The sequence below is a fragment of the Macrotis lagotis genome, chromosome 6 (assembly GCF_037893015.1).
Source record: "Macrotis lagotis isolate mMagLag1 chromosome 6, bilby.v1.9.chrom.fasta, whole genome shotgun sequence".
Lineage (NCBI taxonomy): Eukaryota > Metazoa > Chordata > Mammalia > Peramelemorphia > Peramelidae > Macrotis > Macrotis lagotis.
In genome coordinates this window covers 209,479,306-209,499,137 of record NC_133663.1, presented here as the reverse complement: position 1 = coordinate 209,499,137, position 19,832 = coordinate 209,479,306, and the positions used below count along the sequence as shown (strand labels likewise).

Below are 19,832 nucleotides of genomic sequence, written 5' to 3'. Positions count from 1 at the left end.
TATTCTTTTTCATGTATCCTTTAGTCCAGCCAAAATGGCCTTTGTTTTGCTTCGTACATACATCATTTTACCTCCTTCCTTCAAGCCTTTGTCAGTCTCTTACCCCTGGATTATACTTCTTTCATCCCTTTCATTGGCATGATTGATATGGTGGGTATTGGACATACAAAGAAGGAAGTATGACATGATATTCCTTTACCTAGATATAGAGCCACATGGCATCATTTATTTTCCTAGAATTATTCTGGGCCATGGCAATAGATAGGGACAAAAGGTATTCACTGAGAATCATTTAAGGTTCTGAGAAGCAATCAGACATTAATAACTAAGTGATGATAGGGGTCAGTTAGGTGGCAGAGTGGATAGCCCTCAGGCTGGAGTCAAGATGACCTGAGTTCAAGTCCAGCCTCAAATACTTGATACCTACTAGCTTGGGTAAGGCACTTAACCCCATTACCTTGCAAAAACCAAATAAAATAAAAATAAAATAAAATAACTAAGAGATGAACATTGTAAGAGATGAATAGTTTTCTAATGCCAATTTGCTGTTTGGGAAATTGTCAGAGATGACTATGCATTGCCACTTTGTTAATCTTTTATAATCTAAGGTAGACATTTGAAGTAATGAAGCATGGCACAAATATTCCAGAATCATAAATGTCACAGTCCCTAGAATTAACTCACAAAAGGACCCTTTTTCATATTTGATATTTCAGAATTTCTCTTAATTTTCTTACACTTCCTTGTTGGTTTTTAACACAATTTCAGTTTTCACACATTTTATTAGATGTTCATTATGTATAGTTTTTATTGAGAGTAAAAAAAAAGAAATGAAACATTTCCTGAATTCTAATTTTTATTGAGAATGAGAGTTAATGATATGTATTATATATATATATATATATATATATATATATTTAAAATACAAGGCAAAATTTTAAAACAAATTTTAACAGCAATAACAACAGCAAAATGTTACTTAAAATGGGAGTAGAAGAAAAGGCATCTAGTTGTTGGGGTAGACAGAGTTCTGGGCGCAGGCCCAGTCAAGTCAGGTAGTCTCATCTTTCTGAGTTCAAATCTGGCCTCAGATGTTTACTAGTTATGTGACCCTGGACTTATTACTTCAGTTTCCTTGTCTATAAAATGAATTAGAGAAGGAAATGACAAATCACTTAAATATCTTTAACAAAAAAAAGGAAATGGAATATTGAAAAGTCATACATGATTGAAATGACTTAGCTATTAGAAGAGTTTAAAACTTTAGACAGACTTGTCTAAAGTTCTCTAAGAAGAACAAAGTCACTTTCAGCTAGGAGGAAGAAAGAATAAATATTTCATGTGGGGGGGCTTCTTAAGTTGGATCATAAAATAAGTGAGAGAGTAGACAGCTTTAAGAAGTGAATCAATTCTGGCACTAGGGTGAAGGAATTAAAATGACAGTGGAATGTATAAGAATAGGAAGTGAGGAGCAAAGAGCGATCCAATATGTCTGGAAGAAAGAAAACATGAAGGTATATTTAGATTAAGATTGAATTGGAACCAAACTGTGAAGAGTCATAGCTGCCAGAATAAAGAGTTTATACTTCATTCAGTTAGGCAATAAGATGGTTAAAAGTTTTTTTGAATAGAGTGACAGTACTAAAGAATAGTGCATTAGTTAGATCACACAGGCACCAAGATAAAAATGAATGGACACAAGAAGGAGTGAAGGCAGGAAATATAGTTACAAAGTGATTAAAATAGTTAAGGTAGGTGGTAATAAGCATTTCAATTGATATGCTCAAAGAAGAATTTGAATATAAAGATTGAGGATGAAAAATATTTTGATGATAAAACTGACATGAAATAGAAATAAAATATGATAGGTGAGGGGAAAACCGAAGCACCAAAGATAACTCCACAGAACAATGGAGCTGTCAGCAGAAAAAGAGAAGTTAGGAGGAGCAGGTATTGAAGTGAAAAATTTATTCAGTATTGAGCATGTTAAATTTGAGGTAGCATATTCCTGTGACAAAAGGCCCAAATTAAACTTTTAGGGATGGTTTTGTTAGTATTGAAGATCAATAAAACAGTCAGTTCATGAAAGGCAACTGGTGGTATTATGACTTGGAATCAGGAAGAACTGAGTTCAAGTTTGAACTCAGATATTTCCTAGCAGGATGATCTGGGGCAAGCTACTTAATCTTAATTTCTTCAACTCTAAAATAGGGATAATAATAATAATAAAATAATAATAATAATAATAAAATAATAATAATAATAATAATAATAACAATAACCCTTTCCTCAAAGGATTATTATGAGGATCAAATGAGATGAGAGTTATGAAATGTTTCCTACAGATGAAGAACCATGTTAAATGATATGGATAAAAAGACCAAAAAAATTGGTCTTTACCCTGGATAAATCAGTATTTTCATGATAAAACAATGTAGATAGTAGGTAGCCTTAGGGGTTAAAAGAGGAAGAGAAAAGAGGTAGTGTTGTTACTTAGGATATACTTTTTCACTGACTTTAGCAGAGATGTGGAAAAATGATATTGAACAATAAATGGTAGACATTCTGGAACCTAGAGTAAGTTTATAAGGATGGAAGAGAGTTGCATATGTATTGTATGTATAAGAGATTGTATATAAGAGAGTATGGAAGATGGTAGAGGCAATGTATTGGAGAGGATAAGACATGACTGCATTAGGAATACTTGAAGGCTTTAGAAATCAAAAAGGTCATTTCAGTTTTTTTAAAAAAGGTCATTTCAGTTAAAAAAAAATAAGAGCAGATAGTGGGGGATAACATTTACCACAAAAGAAATGTCCTTATAACTGATACTAACTTCCCCACTAGGAAGTATACTAGGCACAATCTACCTTTAAAAAGTTTATAATTGGAAAAAGAAAACTAACCATGATTAGATATTCTGTATTAGATGATCTAAAGTCCCCAAATATGCCAAAATGTATGTTCTTCAATGTCACTTTCAGTCCCTGAGAGTTAGTGAGAATTGTGTCATAGACAAGTTCTTCTTATTATAACTATTCCAAGAGTCTTGTGAACTTAGATCTTTTAGCTTGGGCAAGAATATATTTTGGCAGATTGTATTCAAGAATTAACATTCTCAAAGGGCTTTGTTTGAAAGCAGAAGTATGTTTATATAAAATTAAAATAAAAATTGAATGTACTGGAGAAATTTTAACTCACAACTATTATTCATCAGAAAGAGCAATTATCTCAATTATTTAGCTTTGATATTTTTTAAAGGGTAAATAATTCATATCACAATCAAGGAGAAATCACATGTACCACATAAACAAAAGGGAGATGAATATAACAAAAGTTTAAGGAAAGGAGAAGAATGGAAGTATAAATGTGCATATATGTATGTGTGTGAAATAGTGGGACAAAAACTTATTTAGTGACAAGCAAGAAAGAGAGACATAGAGACACAGAGAAACAAAGAGATACAAAAGGAGAGACTCCTAAGGACTGAGACAGAGACAGTAAAAGGAGAAAGAAGCAAGCACACAAAGAGAAATAGACAGAAATAGAGAGATGGAGAGATAAAGATAAAAACAGACTGAAAGGAAGAAAGACACAAAAAAGGCAGGCAAAACAATGACATAGAGATAGAGGCACACATAGCACCAGGCAAAAAAAGGAGAAATACAGATAAGGCCTTGGGTCTGAAGTTCTATTCTCTCTTCCAATTCTCCACTGTGGCACAAGATCACAGAGAAAAGGACAACCCTATGCAGGAACTGTGCATCTGAAAGCTCTGCCTCAGCATCTGTGTTGGGAAGAGTGGGGACAGGCTGACCAGAGCAGCCAAAGTGCTGGAGCAGCTCACAGAACAAACCCCAGTGTTCCCCAAAGCTTTCTATACTGTCAGGTCTTTGGAATAAGGAGAAACGAGATTGCAGTTCACTGTACAAGTCCATGGAGCCAAAGCTGAAGAGATTTTGGTGAATGGACTGAAGGTACACGAATATGAGTTAAAGAAAAATAGCTTCTCAGATACTGACAACTTTGGCTTTGAGATCCAAGAGCATATAGATCTGGGGATTAAATATGACATAAGCATTGGTATCTATGGCTTAGACTTCTATGTGGTGCTGGACAGACCCGGGTTTGGCATTGCAGACAAGAAGCATAGGATAGGCTGCATTGGGGCCAAGCACAGAATTGGCAAAGAGGAAGAAGCCATATGCTGGTTCCAACAGAAGTACGATGGCATTGTCCTTCCTGGCAAATAAAGTCCTGTTTTCTATTAAAAGGTCAATAAAATGATAAAAAAAAAAAACAGAGATACAGAGACAGAGATAAACAAAAACAGAGGCACATCTAGAGGGAGAGAGAAAGGATAGAGAAAAAGGAGAAAAGGTCAGTTTGTGACAAAAATAAAAACTAAAATTCACAATGAATGTACCTCAAGGAATACAGGATAGAATAATGAAGTCTTTCCTAGGATATCATTCATAAGCAGAAAGAACTTGTTAACATCAGGAAAATGAAGTTCATAATATCAGTTTGTTAGCTTTAGGCTCCTTTTAGAACCTCTAGCAACGTTTCAGAAAATTTACGATGTTGATATTCTAATATTTATGATATTGATATTCTAATGATTTCTGAAGCAACATGTTTCTGTTGATGTTTCAGTAAAGAGATGCTTTAGAAGGTAGAATTAAGAGCTTTATTTTAAAGTAAAAGAAGTTGTGTTTCTGATCATACAAAAGCTTTGATCAGATAAAATAATTCCATAGTTTTTGATCATGGAAGCAGAAAATATGTGATTAATGAGAAGATTATGAGTTATCCATTATATATTATTATATATAATAACTGAGTTAAAGCAGAGAAATAGGTAATAGGATTTATGTAGATTGAGGAAATATGAAATTAGGGTGTTTGAAAGAGCAGTTACATATAACAAGCATATCTACATACACATGCACACATATGCATATATATACTTATATATCACATATATGACTGGGAATATATTTATGTATATGAATATGTAATATATTATAGATATAATTGCTTATCTAGAGATTATACACCATTTGTATCTATATACCCTATTTCCTCATGTATAAGATGCACCCTTTTTTGAAAACTTTGGGTTCTAAAAAATGGGAGTGCCTTATACAGTGATTGTAGATTTTTTTACCTGCTTTTCCACCTTTTTAGCAGTTGTTGTCTTTGCGCTCATTGCTTCTCTTTTGTTATTGGTATATTAGGTTTTGTTTTACCATGTTCTGCACAGAAATGACTCAGAAAAGATTTTTGTTCAGTGCTGAATTCAAGTGAAAAGTGATACAGTTTGAAAAAGTGAATGGAAATCATGTTGTTGAGCTGCTCCAATTGAGAAAACAATTTGAGACTAGCTACGAGAAGAAGAAACCTTACTGAAAACTCCACAGAAGAAGGCCATGAGAGGCAAGCCAGAAAAATGGTGTAATTAGAGAGGGAAATGAAGAGATGGATTGAAGAGCAAAGGGCAATTGGAATTCCTGTGTCTACAAAGATGGTTCAGCATGAAGCCAGAAGAATTGCTGATGAAAAAGAAGAGAATGATTTCAAAGGAGGACACAAAAGGAATGTTTAAGCATATGCACACTCATCAGACTTGCCCAAAAGATGCCTGAAAGCTATAAGCAGAAAGTACTTGAAGTACATGATGAATACAACTTGAGTTCAATAACATTATGGAATACATTTTTTTTCACATTTCTGGCCCCCAAATTAAGGAGTCTTATAAGTCTTATAAGCATCTTATACATGGAAAAATACAGTTGATATAGATACAGAACTAGTATAATAGATTTGGATAGTAGTTTCCTAGTTGAAAGGAAGGAGATACTGATCTCATTGAGAAAGGAGAAAGATTTTCCTGGAGGATCAGTATATAAGAGATATCAGGATCTAAATTGGGTGATAAATTTGGGTAGTGTGATCCTCAAAGTAGGATCTGTCTGAGCAATGATGAAAGGGGGAGACACTAAAATAAGCAATAAGGAGTAAGGTGTAGTCCAACTACCACTTTGGGACAATTAACTCAGGAGATATGAAAGAAGATACAAGCAACACTGTCTTTATAAAAACCAGAAGATGGAAGACGAACAAGAAAAAGAAGTTTAAAACAAAAGGAAATTTGCTGATTACAGAGTATTGCAGAAGACACAGTGGAAGGGATGAGTCGATATAGAGTAGGCCATTGTAAGAGTAGAGACACAATTCACATAGTTCAAAGACAGACAAAAGGACTCATACAAAAATACAGCAGCACTTTTGTTATAGAAGAGAACTAGAAAGAAATAGGCATTCAACAACTAAGGAATGAATGAATAAATTGTATTTTGAATATGAGAATCTCAGAAATTTGGACTGAGATAATCCTGTAAAGAATGAAGAGGAGTCAAACCAATAGAACAATTTTACATGATTGATAGAAATAACAGAAAGGTAAATAACATTGAAAGACTTCAGAACTTTTATTTAAGTCATGATCAATTAATGCTGGCAGAGACTTTAAATATACTCTCATCCAGCTCCCTCAGTTTATAAATGGTAAAATTGAGACCAATAGAGTTTAAATTACATGGGTATCATTACATAGGGAGTAAATGGTAGGATTTTAATCTAAAGGTATCTAGGTGGTACAGAGGTCAGAATGCTGGACCTGGAATCAGAAATACCTGGGTTTAATTTGATTCAGATACTGATACAGACACAGCTATTTGATCTTAGCTTCTGTCTCAGTTTCTCCAAGTATAAGATGAGGATAATAATAGAATTTACCTCCCGGGATTATTGTGATAATCAACTGAAATAATATTTGTAAACTGCTTAGCACAATGCCTGGCATATTTTAGACATTGAATTAGGACTTTGTTTCCTTTCTCTGACTCTAAAACTAGTAGTACTCTTTTGACTGCACTATTCTCTTTATAAAGAAACAAGCCAATAAACAAAAAAGAAAAGAAAACCAACTAGGAAGTTCAGATTTACTTTTTTTTATATAGCTGTATTTTATAAAAGTGTCAAGATTCCCTTCCATACTTAATTCAATCCAGATAATTCAGTACTTGTCAGTTTAATTTTTTCAGCTCTTCCTTATTTTTTAAAAGTTCTTTCTTAATGAATAAAAAACAAATTTTATTTCCCTTTTCCATTTGGGGAAAATGAAAAAATCTTTGCAGCCACCATACACAGTTAAGCACAGCCGAGTTCCCACATTAGTTGGTATCTAAAAATTTAACTATTTGATTCTGTACCCTTACTTCATCACCTGTATAAAGAGATGAGTTGCATATTTTCCTTTTAGTCCCCTGAAATTGTGATAAGTCATTGCAATAATCAGATTATCAAGTCTCTCAAAGTTATTTGTCCATGAGATGTTAGTATTGTATTAATTATTTTTCTGTTTATTCTCACTTCACTCTCCATCAGTTCCCTTACTCTTTTTCTATTGGCATCTCATTTACTTCTTTCTTAAAAGCAATGACACATAACCACAGCAAACACTAGAAGCTCAGGTAGCACAGTAAAGAATCAGAGTTCTCAGGGCTCTGGTAACAACTTATAAATATGATCCCCCTTCCTTGCAAAATAAATCTATTTCTTGTGCTTGTCTGCTCTGTTTCATACCTCCACACCAACAACAATCCGATTTTCTTGATTTCAGACTCCAAAAGAATCAGGTCAGCATTGTGGATAGAAGCAATAAATCTCTTTATCTCTGTTGACTTTTATGGAGCTGACATCCCTTAAATTTTTTTCCCTCACTTGGCTTTGGTGCTTTTTTTTAACTGACTGATTAGGCAATAGGGCACTGCAGTCAATTGAATTCCCAGAAATATAGTATTAAAAAAAGGAAAAAGAAAGACCTGTGGGGCAACTGAAATAAGTGAAGAGGATGCAGAAAGGTCCAATAATTCTCTTCTATGAAATCAGGAATTGCATTTAAGTGTAAACCTTTCTGTCTCCACAAGTTACTGCCTTTGCCTTGATATTCTCTGTTCTCTGTCATCAAATCTATATTCATTTGTTTTATGTCAGTATCAACTTGGACTCTTGAAACTATTTGGAAATAAATGTCCCAAATTAAACTGTATATATTTAATGTCACCAGAGGAGTACCATTATGATGGAAAAGAAAAGTAACCTTAGATAACTGAGCAGCAAGAATGAAAATTAAAACATCTAGAGAAATATTATTTCCACACATAAAGATACATCAATCAAGACTGAGCATTAAATTGCTGGATAGTCACACATGTACTATTTCAATTCTCAACACATATGGATAAAAGGTCACAATTCAATGGTACACACAGCATGCTAAAGACACAATTTAGCCTCTGTGTGCATGTTGAAAACCTGATGGAATGTCAACTACTTGAGGGGAGGGACTATTTCATTTAGCTCAAACATAGTCTGGTAGATGGCATATAGTATGAACTTAATAAGTTCTTGCTGATCAATTAAATGTACAAACATTTTAATGTACAAATGTACATTTTAATGTTTACAAACATTTTAATTTCAGTACAATGTCACAAAAAATATTTTTTCAAAATCTCTCAACTCAAAGTCATTGGAAAATAAGATAAAACATTTACCCATTTCTTAAAATTTATTTTCCACTATTAGGTGACAAAAAATTGATGAGAATAATATAAATAAATGAATGAAGGGATAAGAAATAATTAACCAAAATATGTGTATAACTTATATGTATGAGTACACTAATACAAACACACATATGTGTCCCTGGTTACTAGGGCAAGACACATGGCAATGGATTTTCTTTAATATTAATTTCATTTATGAAATTCATATTCATGTCTAATGTGAAATAGTTTAATGGAATCAAGTACTTAGGTGGCAAGAACTGGAAAGGCCATACTGGTAAGTAATTTTAATTATATGCAGTGTGGTATATGCAGCTGTGGAGTCAGAAGACCCAGGTTTAGATCTTTCTTTTAACGTACATTACTTGTTTGACCTTAAACTAGTCATTTTACCTCAATGAGCATCACACTATCTTTAAAATTAGGGAATGGAATTAAATGATTTCTGAGATTCCTTTGAACTCTATGTCTATAATTCTTTAAAAATTAATTAATCAGGATGGAAGTAACCCCTGAATCATAGACTCAGGCTGTGAACTGCAGTTAAGGATAACAACAGAACCTGAGGTTCTAAGTTTATGGGTATGAGGAATCAAAGTCTCTCAAAGACCAACAAGTTATTGAGATCTCCTAATGAAAGCAGGAAGATCTGAGTTCCAACCTGGCCCCAGTCACTTACCTGTTGTGTGATTTAGGCAAGTTATTTATCCCTGGTTGCCTCATCTGTAAAATGAACTGAAGAAAGTATTGGCAAACCATTCTAGTAAGTCTGTACCAAAAAAACAAAACAACAAAAAAAACCCCTCCAACTCAAATGAGGTCTCAAAAAGATGTACACAACTGAAACATCCGAACAAAATCAGCAAATGCTACAAATTAGGACTTGATATATTGTTCTTTTGATCATTTAGGATGAAGAAAATATTAATTATTAATAATACAAATTAAACTTTAAAGAATACCATGCATTTTCAGAAAGTCAACCATTAAACATTTACTAGCAAAGCTCCTGTTATCCACTGTGCTGTAAGCAGTGCAATTTGATCAAAAGAGAAGATTTTTACAAGGGAAAAGTGACAAAGTCAATTGGAGAAAGACTAGAGGAACACATTGAGGAGTTTGGATTTCACCTTGTGATACTTGGGACTCTAGCCTTCTCCTCTACTTGGACTTAGACTGTTTACCCCTGGGGTCTGGGTGGCGATTGTCAAGCTCTTATCTACCCCAGGTCTTCCTCACTACCTAAATATCCAGTTCAACCAGAAACCTCAGTAAACTGAACTCTCACCTTCACCCCTCCCACCCACTCCTCCTTTATGGACAATACTTAACCACTGTGAGTTCCTCTATGTGTGTTCTCCATTGGAATGCCTGCTGCTTCTTTTTCTATGTTCATTACCAGCACTTAGGAGAATGCTTTCCATGTAGTAAGTATTTAATAAATGCCCTCTTCATTCACATGCAACCTTAGCTGAGACTCTAAGGAAGGCAAGTCTACCAAAAAGAAGGCAGCAAGTATTTATTGTTTACTATATGCTGGTCTCTGTGCTAAGCACTTTACAAAAGCTAAATCATGTATTTGAGCCTCACAATAACCATGGAAAGTAGATATGATGATAATGATGATGTCCTTTTGATGGTTGAGGAAACTGAGGCAGTTAAGTGTTACCCATAGACACATGACTAGGGAGTGTATGAGCCAAGTTTCATTAAATATAGGAACCCAGTTCCTCCTAAGTCCAAGCACAGTGTTTTATATACTGTAATTCACAACTGTCACCGAGAAGCACAGATGAAGAGAGTACAAAGTCCAGATATATGTGTGATATATTCTGCATGATTTGTACGAATTCTTATGGTCTGAAAGAGTTATGTCCTCAGCCCTTTCTTCTATATACTCTCTCTTGAGATCGTTTTCATTCTACTACTTTATGAGGTCTTGGATTCAAATCGTAGATCTGTTTTTTATTCATTTAATATCTCTAAGCTTCATTTCCTTCAAAGGTAAGTAAAGGTATTAGACTGTTGAAGTATCCAGTTGAAAAGAGAGAAGCACTCATGAGACAGTGGCCCCAGAATTATGAGGGACATAAAGTTTACTTATGCTTGAGCAAAGGGGTATCAAGTGGACTGGTCCTTTACGTGATGGTAGTCTTCATTCTCTAAGAAGACCACAACATTAGGGAGGTGGTGCCATGATTAGCACGTGAATTGGATTTGGGTGAAGCGGTGCTTTGCTCAGTCACCAGTCTCACTTTCTCCTCTGGAGTCATCTGGATCCAGTGGCCAGATGTAGATCAAGATGAATGAAGATGGCCCTGAATGTGAGGCAATCAGTGTTAAATGATTTGGCCAAGGTCACATGGTTAGTATCAAGTAACTGATCTAGATTTGAACTCCCATCCTAGCTGCCCTATTATGAGAATGAGCAAAGGTGTAAGATAAATTAAGATTTATATAGGAAAGTAAGGTATCATTTATGTGCTAAGAGCACAAAGATAATTAGCATATTATTGGGAGACATTTTCTTTTTTCAACATTGTTTCAAACTCTGTCTCCCTTCCAGGGACCAGATGACTCTGGTCCTTTTCTGGGTCTTGACAGCTTTGACATAATGGATGGGGATGCTTCCTGGACCCAAAATAAAGTACATGGAATGGGGAAATTCTGACCAGATACAATTTGTGAGATAGTCTCTCTTTCATCTCAAGGAAGGCCCAAAGAGGCACAAAATAACAAGTTTTTTTTTTCCCAAAGATTTTAAAAAACATAACATTTCTTTGAGAAACACAAGATGGACTTTGGAGGGAGAAAGTTAGCATGGAAAAGGACAAGTTAACTATTTTTTTCTAGCTCTGACCTCTTGCAGATATATATATATATATATATATATATATATATATATATATATATATAACTACCTGTAGGACAACTCTATGTAAATGGTTCATGGGCAAATCAAGTGTTCCCAAACATTTTTTTTACTTTTTTTTATCTTTTACCTTTACCTCAAAAATATTTTCTTCATTCTGTCTACATCTCTTTGAAGCTCCATTCTTTCTCAATTCATCCCACACTTTGATGATTATATCTTTGATGTAATCTTGAACCCTTCTCTATTTCTCAGTTCCTTTATCTCAATGGACTCTTAAGTTCTTCCATCTGTCAATCCTTCAGCATTCATTTTTTTGGTACCTACTATGTGCCAGACACCATTTTATGCACAGCAAGTTCAAAGATTAAAAATAAAACTCTTTGGCCTCAAAAATCTCCATTCTCAAGATAATCCCCCTACTAACTCAATTAATTGTCTTCACCTCCAGCCACTTGCAAATATTAATGACTTTCTAAGGAATCTCCTTGCCTACACTATAGTAATTCATCCTTCATGTCAGTGTGAGATTATTTTTTCCCTTTTGTATTTATTTGGTTAAAAAGATAAACATTACTGTCTACAGAATGTATTTATATATTTTTATTATTTTTTTAAAATTTCCATCCATTTGTACATACATATTTCAAAGTTACAAAATTTCCCTCCATCCTTCCTTCCCACCTCCCCTCCCCCCACCCCTCAGTAGAGAACAGTCAGGTTAGCATTTTACATATTTTGTTAAATATATTTACAAATTAGTAATTTTTGTCAAGGGTGAATTAGGATTAAGGGAAGGAGATAATTTTTATAAAGTATTCATCAAATTTGGAAGGGTTTGGACTTTTTTCTGCATGTTTTGTTTTGTTTTTCTTCCTTGGGCTGGGGATAATATGGTCCATAACCAGTCAAGTACAATTGTCCTGGCTTTTTGGACTGCCAAGAGTAGTTGCTTCCAACAAGGTTGTTCATCTCCTAACATTGTTGATTGTATATTGTTCTTTTGACTCTACTCCTTTCACTCAGCATCAGATCTCATAAGTCATTCCATGCTTCTCTAGAGTCTGATGATTTATGGTTTCTTATAGAATAATCATATCCCATAGTATTCATGTACCACAACTTGTTTAACCATTTCCTAATTGATGGGCATCCCCTAATTTCCAATTCTTTGCCACTAAAAAAAGAACTGCTATGAATATTTTGGAACCTGTAAGACTTTCCCAATTTTTTTCTTTTTTTTTTCTTCTTGTTAGGTTTTTGCAAGGAAATGGGGTTAAGTGGCTTGCCCAAGGCCACACAGCTAGGTAATTATTAATTGTCTGAGGCAAGATTTGAACTTAGGTATTCCTGACTCCAGGGTTGGTGCTCTATCCACCTAGCCACCCTAGATTTTCCCCATTTTTTACAATTTTTTCTGGATATATTCTTAGAATTGGAATTGGGGGTCAAAGGGTATGAACAGTTTTATTGTTCTTTGGGCATAGTTACATATTGCTCTCCAGAAAGGTTAGATTGTATTTACAAATTTTTTAACAATGTAATAATACCTTTACTTTTTGACTTTATTTCATTCTATTTCCTTTTTCCCTTTTCTTTGCAGAAGCTAAATTGGATTACACACCATTTGTCATCTGTACTCCTCCCAGCTTTGATTATAACATTCCCTCTTGGAATGTCCCTCCCTTATTTTTTACTTTTCTCCTCTTCAAGTTAGTAATTATCATTTCTCCTTCACAGCCCAGAGAGAATTTTCCTCCCCTCTTTTGTGCTTAAGGATTATGGGCTATTATAGTTTTTCATTTCTATGTGATATCTTCCCATTAGACTATGAGAATTTAAAAAAAAGAAACTTTTAATTTATTTAATCTTGGAATTTTCACAAGTGCCTCTAGTTTAGTGTCCTGTACAAAGCCTTAGCTAGTAATTTCACAATAGTACAAAGGTCAATGAACAGGAGTGAGTTGAATGGCACCCAGTAGGTCTAGACATAAAACTTCTTTGGGGAAGAAACCCTTGGACACTAATGTTTAGAAAAGGGGAATAAAAAGTCCCTACAACATTAATGAAGCTATTTTTTGAGAGTAAACAGGGATGGACTGGGTGTAAGAGTCTTCAAGGAACAAATGCCGATGTGCTAGTTTCCTATTTTTAACTTTATTATGGTTACTGAAGGGTTAAATCTCAGGGTTTTGGTTTTGTTTGTTTTTTTAAGTCAGATGACAGTTCAGATTTCATTTCTGGTCTTTTATAGCAAAGATCATTTTGTCCTACTCCTCTTTCCTTTATGATTAATTCTGCACATGGTTATTTTAAATGTCTGATTTGTGAATGAATGAATGATATTTTTAAAATGACTTTACAAAGCTATTGTATTGAGCAATCTGGCTTTTGCCAACTATTTTTTTCTCTGCTATTTTACTTTCCCATTTGTGTTCTCCTTTCCCTTTTTTTCCTACCATTTTTACTGTGCTTATTTTTTTTTTTTTTACCAATGGAATATTTTGTTAGGGAAAAAAGTTCTAAGTAGAGCACTTCAGGTTTCCAGGGGAGAGATGCTGAATAAATTATTTAAGCATAATTTCTTATGATGTTGGGAAGTCTGAGCAGGGCAATAGTAGCAATAGCACAAGTATCATTAAATATGAAGGATAAAACATTGTAGTGCATTCTAATAATGCAATTGTATTATTTCCTTTCCTCTTTATTTTATGATTTTCATGAGTGATATTTTTTATTCTTATTGATTTTGTTGGGCTTTGGACCCTAAATTGTAAAAATCTTACTTGGGAAATGTTTTTCTAGGGAGCAGATCAGAAGCTAAAATTCTATAAATTTCAATCTTACTATGAAACCTTGACAAATAATTTATAGGATAATATTGCAAATATAAAGAAAATGACATGTTAATGGTACTTTCTCATTTAACAGAATATTTTTGAATATTGACTAATAAAACAATGGTAATGTCTCATTAAATAATAATTTATAGAATTGATATAAAAATATTAGTACCTTGTCATTCATCCATGATCTAGTTGAATTCATAACCTTTAAGAACTGGAAAAGTTTCATAATGCTCAAGAGCTCTATATCATCTTCTTTTTATTAACACAATAGCTAGGAGTCAGCTTCCTTTTCTTGATGATGAAATCTTTATTCCACAATCATCCACTAGTATTTTTGCTCTTTATTAATTATAGCCTAGTGACAATCACTAAAGCTAGTTTTCTGACCATTTAAAGTATAATTATTCATTTGGGGGGACACTGTGAAGAATAGTTAGGTATATAAGAAAAGAGCATTGAAAGTCACTGCAATTCCCTTATATTCTCAACCCACTTGTCACTTTTTTGGCATGAAATTTATTTTACTATTGATTGTCAAGCTCCTGATTGTTCAGGGAGCTCTTAGAGAGTAGATATCAACCTACTTTAATTGTTGTAGAAGTAAATCTCTGAAGAACAGGACTTTAAATGCATCTATATCTAATCTTTCGAAAATCTTATTAAAATATATTTTGCTATCTTTTATATCACTTTTATTCATATATCTATCTATATCTATATCTATCTATCTATATCTATCCATCTATCTATCTATCTATGTATCTATCTATCTATATACCTATCTCTTCCCTAACCCATGTCAAAAAATCAAAAGAAAGAAAAAAGGTAATATTAGCCAATATCTTAACAAAATTTAACATAAATAGAAAATCTAAACTTTTAGTCATCCATTTTTGCAAAGAAAGAAAAGTGCTGTATTTTTTCTTTTAAAATTTCAAAGTTTTTAGTTTCAGACTTTTAGCTTCCCCTGCCCTTTTCTTATCCCATTTATATTGTTGTGTAATCATTGAGTATATTGTCTTTCTAGTTTGTCTTATTTTTCTTTGCAACACTTCATAAGTCTTATCTTTGGAAAATCTAAAAATAAACATACGTCTTAAGAATTTATTTTAGATGAAGGTCTTATAATATATTATTTCAACGCTGTTAAAATGAAGCACTGAACCTAAAGTCATTTTAATAAATTCTGTCTTTTGATCTCTGATCACCCCAGCCCAGATTTCTCCCTTGCTTTCTCCCCTTCACCTTTGCTCTCTTTGAAGTTCACTACTTTGAAACACAATTATTATCTTATCTCTTATCTCTTCTTTCCTGCAGTACTTTTCTATTAACTTTTTGTTAGATATCTAGAGGAAGTTTTGTTTGTAGATGACCTCCAAATGCTTTTTTTGCTTGAGGCACATACTTTTGTTTTCTGATATGGGGAGCAGAAAAAAGACTTGGGAATATGGTTATTAAAGTTGATAAGTGGACCTTGGAGGCTCATAGATATGCATTTTCTATTCTGGAAGCATATTTATTTTAAAAAAAGCAATCATCACCTCCATTAATTTGATGACAATTTTAAACCCTAAAGTTTTTCCTGTAAGGATCAAGCCCTGTTTTTATTTGCAAAATTCACAGAAGAAATCTTTCTATAGCAGCATTATCAAATAATATTGGGTTGAAGATCAGGCTCAATACCCTTTAAAGTATTCCACTACTCAAACATACCTATGATTAAGTAATATTGGATATTCTGATTTCAGACGTCCAGTATGACTTGAATATGTTTCCTTTTACTGACTGAAAAAAAAGGCTAATAACTTGTCACTTGGGGCTTACTCAGAAAATACATGAAAAACTTGTGAATCAATCATAGAGATTAGATTTTTCACAACTTTGGAGTTATTGTTAAAATGAAAGGATTCCAGAGAAGGTCAACCAAGATGGTGAAGAGTTTCAACATTATGATATATGGGTATCAATTGAAGGAAATAGGAATTTTTCATTCAGAAAAAACTTAGAGACATTGAAATCAATCTTTAAGGCTTGGCCTGAAGGAGAGAGATTGAATTTGTTACATTTGAATAAAGAATGGGAGAGGAAATAAGGGTTTAAGAATTACCTTCTATTGGTCATGCACTATGCTAAGCCACTCATTTATTTTGATGCTCACAATAACTCTGGGAGGTAGGTCCTATTATTAACCTCATTTTGTTGGTTGAGGAAACTGATGCAGTTAAATGACTAGCTCAGGATTATACAACTAGTAAGTGTGTGAGGTCAGTTTGGAATTCAGTTCTTCCTTCCTCTGTTCTTCCAGCTCTCTATTCACTGTATCACTTAGCTGCTTCTCCCTTCAAGGAAAATTATAATCAATATATTATATCTAGATATTATAATGGAGATTCTTCTTCAAGTATGGGTTATACTAGAAGACCTCCAAGATAAGATCCCTTACAACACTGAGATCCTTTGGTTTTGTAGTCCTAAATGTATAGAGAACAATTAGTAATTAAATTTGATTGGAACATCATTTACATGAAGTTTTATATGACTTAGCAAAATAGTTTCTTAGCTCATTGTGGAGAGTTTAAAATACTAGGCTGAGGAGTTTTGTCTTTGCTGATAAAAGTAATAGCAATTCATGGATGGATTTTCAGTGTCCAATCAATCAGCAGTCAATAAACATTTATTAAACACTTAGTACTATATGTCAAGTCCTGGGGAAGACAAGAAAGGCAAAAGACAGTCTGTGTCCTAGAAGAGTTCACTATGTAAGAAGGGGACACCACAGAAATAGCAATATATGAACAAGTGATAGATAAGATGAATGTGACATAAGCAACAGAGAGAAGGTATTATAAATAAAAGAGATTGGGAAAGGCTTTCACAAGAAGGTGAGATTTTTTGGATAGGAACTGAAGAAGTCATGGAAGCCAAGATGAGCAGGAAAGAAGCATTCCTTCCTGGAGGGAGAGCCAGTGAAAAGGGAGAGTTCGTAGTGGATGGAGAATATTATTCAAGGAAGCCTAAAGAGGTTAGTGCTATTAGATCAAAAAATTCAGGAGAAGCTAAAAATATAGGAAAAATGAAAAAAATGGGGGATGGGAGGGAATGCATTATAAAGCCCTTTGACTACAAGAGGATTTTATATTTAATTCTCCAGCTGATAGGAATTCAGTGAAGTTAAGTGATTAGGGGAGTGATTTATTTAGACCTGTGCTTTAGGAAAATAACCTTTAATGACTGAATAGATGATGAATTTGGGGGGGGGGGACTGGTGTTAGGCAGATCACTCATCAGGTATTGCAATAGTGCAGGTATGAGGAGTTGAAGGTATTGTCACTATCAGAGGAGAAAAAGGGGCATATTTAAGAGACTTTAAAAAGTAAAATTGATAGGCCTTGGCAACAGATTTCATATAGGAAATAAGAGAAAGTGAGGAGTCAAGAATTGCAAACTTAGGCACCTGGTAGCATGGTAGTACTCTTGAAAGAAATAGGAAAGAAGACCAGTGACATATTCAAGTATATAAAGATAATCTAGGTAGGCAAATGTGAGGTAAATTGGGAGAGGAGGTGATGGAATCAAAGAAGCCACTTAGGAGGCTATTATAGTTATGCTGAATAGTGATGAGAAGCTGAACTAAAGTAGTAGTCATGTAATCAGAGAGAAAGGGATAAATAAAAGAGTTATTTTGGTGATAGATTTATTTTTTTTTTAAAATTTAAATAATTTTATTTGTTTTTCCCACTGCATTCAATGGTAGTTTTCACCAATCATTTTTGGCAAGGTTTTGAGTTTTACATTTTTCTCTGTCTCTCTCTTCCCTCCTCCCTCCCCCTGACAGAAAGCAATTTACTATAGTCTTTACATGTAGAACTTTGCTGAACTTAGATCCATATTGATCATGTTGTGAAAGAAGAATCAAATCTAAACAGAAGAAAAAATATTAGAGGAAAAAATGGCATAATATATGACAACTTTAGAGTTGGTTATAAAAAACAATGGTATAGCAATGAAAAACATGGTAATGTTAAAATTGATTTTGAGATAATAATGCTCAATGTGAACTTGACAATAGAAAACTGACTGGATGGATTAAAACTTAGATATTTGCATTAGGAAGTCAAATGTCTTAGTACTATAATTGAACTCATGAAAAAGATAATGGAGATATAATGGTATACACTAATGAGAGAGTATATAGAGAAAAATGAGGAGGGTCCATGGAAGGACTCTAAGGCTTATTCACACATTTAGTATAGGAATTGGATAAAGATTCCTCAAAGGAGACAGGGAAGAAGAGAATAAGGAGAAATCAGTCATTCAATCGATACACATTTATTAAGTACCAACTATTTGTCTGAAATTATGCTAAATGCTGGGGATATAAATGGAGGCAAAAAGCAGTCCCTGAGCTTACAGTCTAATGTGGGAGACAACCCAAGAACAAATAACAAACAAGTTATATACAGATAAAGGATGAATAGGAAATAATTAACATAGATGTTTTAATTGGTATTAGGAAAGACATCCTGTAAAAGATGTGATTTATTTGGAAATTATAGGAAATTGGGGAAGAGGAGAGAAAGCATTCTGGGTATGGGGGAATATTTAAAAAAAATCTAGAGACAAGAAAATGGATTGTCTTGTACACGAAACAGACAGGAGGCCAGGGTTGGTGATAATTTGTCATAAGAAAGGCAAGAGGAGGATAAGTTATAAAGAGCTTTGAAAACCAAACAAAGGGTTTTTATTTGCTCCTGGAGATAGGAGTTTATTGTGTGGGTGTGTGTATTTGTGTGTGTGTGTGTGTGTGTGTGTGTGTGTGTGTGTTTGCATGTGTTTATGTGTGCATATTACATGATTTTACCTTTACCACCATAGAAGCCAAAGAGGAAGATAGTACCAAGGCTAATGGATAGGCAGAAGTATCAAAAGCTGGTAGAAGTAGAAATAGAATTAGGAATGAGAAAAGACCATAAAATATGAGATCATTTAACACTTAGTTTGGAAAGAAAATTTTAGGTCTAGTGTTGACATTACAAACCAGATTGAAAGTGATGGAGTAATGTATAATTGTTCCTCTAATAGAAAAATATTATCTGGGGGCAGCTAGGTGGCAGAGTAGATAAAGCACAGGCCCCGGAGTCAGGAGGACCCAAGTTCAAATGAGACCTCAGATATTTAATAACTGCCTAGCTGTTTGACCTTGGGCAAGTGACTTAACCCCATTGCCTTAAATAAATAAAAATTTTTAAAAATAAAAATAATATCTAAGAACTATCTGGTAGCCTTTCCAGTATTTGAAGATAGGTTCAGTTGTTAAGTTTTCTTTTCATTTAGCTAAACATCCTCATTTCCTTCCACCTATTCCAACACGATAAGATTTCCAGACCACTCATAAACCTATTTACCATCTTCTAAAGCTGACAATGTTTCATTTTGCAGTGTTCTCTTAAGTTTTGGCACTCAAAATGCAGCATA

General features: G+C 33.8%; 1 long non-coding RNA gene and 1 pseudogene across 2 annotated transcripts in view; both read left to right on the top strand.

Annotated features, from left to right (window-relative positions):
• The window catches only part of LOC141491997 (uncharacterized), a 217,995-nt gene that overhangs the window by 100,296 nt on the left and 97,867 nt on the right, over nucleotides 1-19,832 (top strand). The window lies entirely within an intron of this gene.
• LOC141491533 (large ribosomal subunit protein uL5-like) lies at nucleotides 1,911-4,253 on the top strand (annotated as a pseudogene).